This window comes from Diceros bicornis, chromosome 4 (genome assembly GCF_020826845.1).
Source record: "Diceros bicornis minor isolate mBicDic1 chromosome 4, mDicBic1.mat.cur, whole genome shotgun sequence".
NCBI classification, from domain to species: domain Eukaryota; kingdom Metazoa; phylum Chordata; class Mammalia; order Perissodactyla; family Rhinocerotidae; genus Diceros; species Diceros bicornis.
Genome location: NC_080743.1, coordinates 34745784 through 34751783, shown reverse-complemented (window position 1 = coordinate 34751783; position 6000 = coordinate 34745784). Strand labels below are relative to the sequence as shown.

General features: G+C 40.6%; 1 long non-coding RNA gene across 1 annotated transcript in view; it reads left to right on the top strand.

Moving 5' to 3' along the window:
* Nucleotides 1-315: 315 nt before the first annotated feature.
* The window catches only part of LOC131404194 (uncharacterized), a 54625-nt gene continuing 48940 nt past the window's right edge, over nt 316-6000 (top strand). The window contains exon 1 of the long non-coding RNA XR_009219742.1: nt 316-498. This is a non-coding gene — a long non-coding RNA (uncharacterized LOC131404194). The remainder of the gene's footprint in view (nt 499-6000) is intronic.

Genomic DNA, 6000 nt, shown 5'->3' with positions numbered 1-6000 from the left:
CTTTTCCTCACGAAGTTTTGGGCCTCTTCAAAACATTGTGTGCTTTCTCTGAGCAGAAAAGCTTGTTTCTTTTGGTTTAGTTTCTCTGCTTTCCCTCCCCTTGACATGTTCAAATTCAGTCATTTTTATGATGAAGTTTCTCAATCCCTTATACATTTCCCCCTCAGAATTCCCCTTGGTTTGCTCTCCTCTTGAAGCTAGAGGGCTAGGTCTATCTTTTCTCTGTGGTCACTGTTTTCTTCATACCCAAGAGTTGCCTCTATGAATGCTTTCTCTTTCTCAGACCTCAGTTCTTGATATGTTTCTGTCAGTCTCCAAAGATTAGGCTGTCTGATACTCTCTTTTCTTTTGAAAACTTTTTTTTTAACCTTATTTTATTCTTCAGGTAAATTGAATTTCTCCAAGCCACTAAAAATTGCCAAGGGTCCTCCTTTTGGCAACACAAATTCAAATATGGTAATGATAGAGATTGCCAAGGGAATTCTTCATCTTCGACAGGTAAGTAGTGATGTTGCAAAGCTTTCCCCAGTGGTCTGTGTCATATTACCTACTAACATCATGGCAGAATCAGTACAGTAAGGATTGTTGACCTCTGGGCTGGATTTTACTTTAAGATGCTACATATTTGGGTTTAAAATCTTTAGTCAACTTGGAAGTCACCAGCAACTTGAGCAAGTGACCCTCTAGTTTTATACCTCAAACCAATGCTTTTCAACTAATAATACAAATAAAAGGAATTGAGGAGAGAGTCTTCACAGCAACCAGACTTGAAAGAATTGCTGGCCCTCAGGGTGGCAGCCGAGGTGCAGTCTTGGGAGTGGAGGATCCTATGTGGCAGAGCCGGGCCATGACCCGGTGTGACCTTCTGGCATAGGAAACCACAAGAGAGCTGTGCAGCTGCCTGGCTTCCACAGTTCTGGGCAGCTGGCATTCTAGGAAACTGGTGGCAATGATGGTGTCATTCCTAGGACCGTGATCTAGCCAAGAAGAATGAAGATTTTAAAGCCGTGAGAAAACTAACTGTGGAGGATGGAGGGCTCATATCATTTGTTTTTCTTTCTTGAGCACTCATCAGTAAATGTTATCTTAAATGAAATGGACTAATTCTAGCTACTTCTCTGAACTGACTGGTTGTGGGAACTGTAGAAAATCTCTTCATTTCTTTAACAACTTTTTTCAGCCTACATAAATTTTATTTGTATTGAACTGGCCCTTGTGCAAAAAGAAAATGACTTCTTACACTTGTAGGCCATAATAATGAATTTTACCAGTCTCTCAAGTTCCTGTCGCTTGGTGTGTAGTAGGGATACATAAAACAGTAGATGAGGTCAAAGTACCATTCAACTCAATGAAAGTTGAGGACCAGTTCAGTCCTGAGCCGTGTACCATCCTGGCTCAGGGTAGCTTGGAGGGGAAATATCTCATAAGGTTGAGCATTTATATGGTATAGTATAGCGTTCAAAAAGCCTGCTCACATAGACTACTTCATTTGACCCTCACTGGGAGTAAAACAAGGTAACTAGATTGGTTTCAGTAATGCAGAACCTCAAGTGGTTCAGGAGATCTTTCACAAGATCCCTCTGGCAGACTGGATGGTAGGGGCCTCAGTTCAAACCATATTCTACAGTCTATGTAGCATGTTGCACACCTGTAGGACTGAGAATGCTGATGAGAAGGGGTGGAAGTGGGGGCTTGGGAGGGGCACACGATTCAAGTGTTCCTGAACAAATTATGGTATAATAACATACAAATTAAGATATAATAATAATAAATAGTAAATTACGTATGGCCCTATGTTGTTTTTGTTTTCTCTTTTCTTTCATTAGGCTTGAGTTCTGATTTCTATATTGCTTTTTTGCGAGTTTATTCTGTCTGCTTAGTTGGTTCTTGCATGCTAGGTACTCAATAGAATTTGTTGAATAGATGAAGGAAGGAAGTCTTGCGGTTGTCATCTGTATTTACTTCTGAGACAATGTTAATACTCTCCATTCTGGAGGTACTTACAAAATTCACATTGATTAGCATCAAAATTTACCTTATAAATTTAGTGGTGTTAGTCAATTGATTTAATATTAAAATAAGCAGTATGGCTTTGTTTTTCTCTTTGTCCTTTTTTTTCTACTTCATAAATTTTCTCATATGATCCTTAGAAAGTGGGATAATTCTACCTCTTAAGTTGGTAGTTTTGAAAGTCATTTCATTTTAATACTTAAGGATTGTCAAAGATAAACAAAGCTGGACACCAGTTAAAGTGATCAAGAGAGATTTTAATCAATAATAATCTATTGCAATAGAGGAAAGAGTCCAGCATGAACTGAACTCAACTTCGATTTGTAAAGAGGTGACTGGGCATTTTAAAGGGAGAATGAGGGAATAGGGAGGGTGGTGAGCGAGAGCTCGGTAGAGTCAGGGAAAAGAACAATTACAAAAAACAGGAAGGGAGTGTTGGTCCATGTGAAACCTCTCTGGGTTTGCTAATTGGCACTTGTCGAATTAGGCTCTGTGATGGTTAATCTTATGTGTCAAATTCACTGGGCCACGGGATGCCCAGTATCTGATTAAATATTATTTCTGGGAGTGTCTGTGAGCATGTTTCCAGAGGAGATTAGCATTTGAATTGGTGAACTAAGTAAAGCAAATGGCCCTCCCCAGAGTGGGTGTGCTTTACCCAATCTGTTGAGGGCCTGAATAGAACAAAAAGTTGGAGGAAGGTTGAATTCCCTCTCTGCCTGATTGGTTGACCTGAGACACTGATCTTCTCGTGCCTTTGATTCTCTTGTTCTCAGGCCTGAGACTTGGGCTGTGTCTACACCATCAGCTCTCTGGCTCTCAGGCCTTTGAACTATGCCGTGGGCTTTCCTGCACCCCCAGCTTGTAGACGGCAGATTGTGGGACTTCTCAGCCCGCATAGTCATGTGAGCCTTATTCCTTATTATAAATTGTAATAATAAATGTAAAGTATTAAGCACAGAACATAGCACATAGTAAAGATTCAATAAACGTTGGCTGGCTCAACTTCTTTTCCAGTTTCTGATCATGCATCTCTGTAAAGCTAGAAGAACTACATTGCCCAGACTCCCTTGCAGCTAAGGTGTCATATATGATTTAGAGTTTTCTTATCAGATGCATTTGTGTGAGGTTTGACTTTGACCTGAAGGCACAAGCCATTTCATGGCAGAGTGTAGTAGATGTGTACTCTGTTAACTCAGCTAAACTTGAAATACATTTCTCAGAATTCCCTTTTCTGTATAATTCTGGATTAGTATGGGCTATGTGATCTTGCATGAGATTTGGATGTTGAAATGAAGCAGCAGCAGTATTCTTTCTACCCTCAGAAGATTTGTGCAGGACACCAGGCACTGTTGCAGCTTGTGTATGTTGTTGCTATCTGTTGGTTCGCCTTGTTGGTGTGGGGCAGTAGCTGAGCTCACAGCTCCTCTAGCTCCTACTAGATCCCCTCCTTCAGCTTCTCCAACCCCTGGACTAGGTTCATGTGTAAAGGATGCCAGTTTCTTCTACAGGACAACCCATTTTTGAAGTTGGAGGCTTAGAAGTGATAACAGACCAATGTGGGTTTCTGTTTTTCTTGTGGGCTCCAGCTCCTCCTTACAGGTTCCAGGTTATACTTGCTCTCTTCTACTTCACATCCATCTTTCTTCCCCAACTGCCTGTCTTGCTGACCTGAGGTGGTCAGTGTCTAACACCAGGTGTGTGAGCAACAGTGATATATAAATCATTGAACCACTCACACAATTGAGTAAGGCCAGACTCCTGCAATAAATCCATATTCTATGTCATTCTTGGTGGCTCTGTTCTTTGACTGAGACACAGAGGCAGTATGGTCCTGTGCTGAGCATCTTCCTGCAGAAGAAAGATGATTTTGAGGTCTAGGTGCTTCCTGAAAGTCTAGAATCTACTGACTTCCAATAATTTTATAAGCTCCTGATACCTCCTAATAAATCCCTTTGTTCTTTTACCAGCCAGAGTGCTTTCTGTTGTCTGTTACAAAACATTGCTGATGAAGATGTTATTATTACCAATTTAGCCATGGTTTCTGTCTTTATGAAGCTTATGGTCTAGCAAGAGAGAGGATTTTACAAGTGTGATGTGTTCCTTTTCCTTCCATTGAAAAGATTTCCTTTGATTTTTATTGACACTTTTTCCAGTTCCTAGGAGGGAAGTAGTCTTTTTCCCTGGCTACATCAAAGGGAAGCTGGGGCAGAGGGCACGTTGCTGAAACTCACACGTACGTTGGGTGTGAGAGCCAATGTCCTGCTGCACACCAGCTCCAGGATTTGGGAAGTGTTGATTCACAGTGGCAGTTGCTCAGACACTGGGTTGGAAGAAGGTGTTGGGAAATATTTTCTTGCTAAACATGATAGTGAAAGAGAATATCTGGTTTGGAACATTTCAAAAGATAAGAAAGAAAAAACACACCAACAAACGAATAAAAAAGCTATCAGAAAGCCTGGTACCCCCTATATCTATGTAGATGTAGCCCTCATGCCATATTAAGTCAAAACCAAAGTCTGCCTTACTTTTGTGGACAATTTTTGCCTTTCCAAATGTAGCTGAATGTTATGATGTAGGAGTATTATGGTGAAGATTATAGGTTAAAATACTCAGGCTAAATTTTAAGCAACTGTTTTGAATTCAGGTATTGCCATTTGAAAACTCTGAAAGTTAAAATATTCTACATTTTATATATTTTCATCTTAGCAGGATTTTAGGATTCCCCATTTTACAATAACAGTATGATCAGACCTCTCCTTCGATCTTGTTTCAGTCATGGAAGTTGTTTCTTCCACTGCATTCCTCTCTCAGAAATATTAAACACTGATGAGAACGGAACGTTAAGAAAGCAAGGAATCCCAGGGCTATGGAGCTCTGAGTTTAGTCTCTATACGTTCTTAATGCATCTATGAAATTCCCTGAATACCTTACCCTGGTAGCATTAGTACCTAATACAGACTCTGTATTCCTGAATCCAAGCTGCCTATTTCCCAATGTGGAAATAATGAAGTGGTCAGGAAGTTGATGTCACCAACTCAGGAAAGGGGGGCTGGCCATGGGACAAGGCATCTGTCACTAAGGGGAGGAACAGTCTTGAGCTGGTTTGGGGGGCTCTCAGCAGACTGTTTCAGGATGAGAGATTTAGATTCTATAGGATTGAGTATTTATTACGTACTAGGCCCATCTACACATTTGAACATTATGTCATTTAATCTTCACAGGAATCTCAGGAGACTCGCATTATAATGTGTCATTATCTCTATTTTACAGAGAAGGAAATTGACGCTCAGGGAGCTTAAGAAGCAACCTTTGCTAGAGGTTGCTTAAGCTGAAAAGCGGTGGGGTCAAATTCATGTCAAAATTGCTCTTTTGCGCTGCTGCTGCCTTTGAGAGAACATGGAAGAATCTTATCTCCTTTTTCTCCTATCCTTCAGCCCCACAGACATTTTTTGCAGAGGCTCAGAGTTTTGTGGATTTTGAGATGGGAAAAAGGATTTAAAATAGCGTGTCTGCCCCTCATCTGAGTTCTTGCAATTAAACAAAACCCAGAATCACTAATAATGATTAGCTGAGTAGGCTCAGTAATCACTTGACCCTTTAATGAGATTCTCACCCCTTTGGCCCTTACGAGCTTTCTGTAGTTTAAAATAGTAACAACCAAAATGTACTTAAAAGAGTTACACACCTGTTTATTAGGAGATCATCCTTCAAAAGTGATCTCTGCTTTTTGTTTGGAGGAGGAAGGGGAGAAGCATCTGGGAGAATGGGCAGGTAATGGGCGGGGGCGGGGGGAGGTGGCAAGCACTTTGGAAAGTTTTTTTTTTTTAAACTAATTTGGAGTATGGAACATACTAGATGTTCAAGTATTTGTCTACTAAATAAACGAAAATGTATTTCTTTCACCTCTGTCTCCCCCCTAACTACCTCTTCTCAAGAACGCTTCCCTTTAAATAATGCCTGGCATATAAAACTTTCAGCATGTGCTTC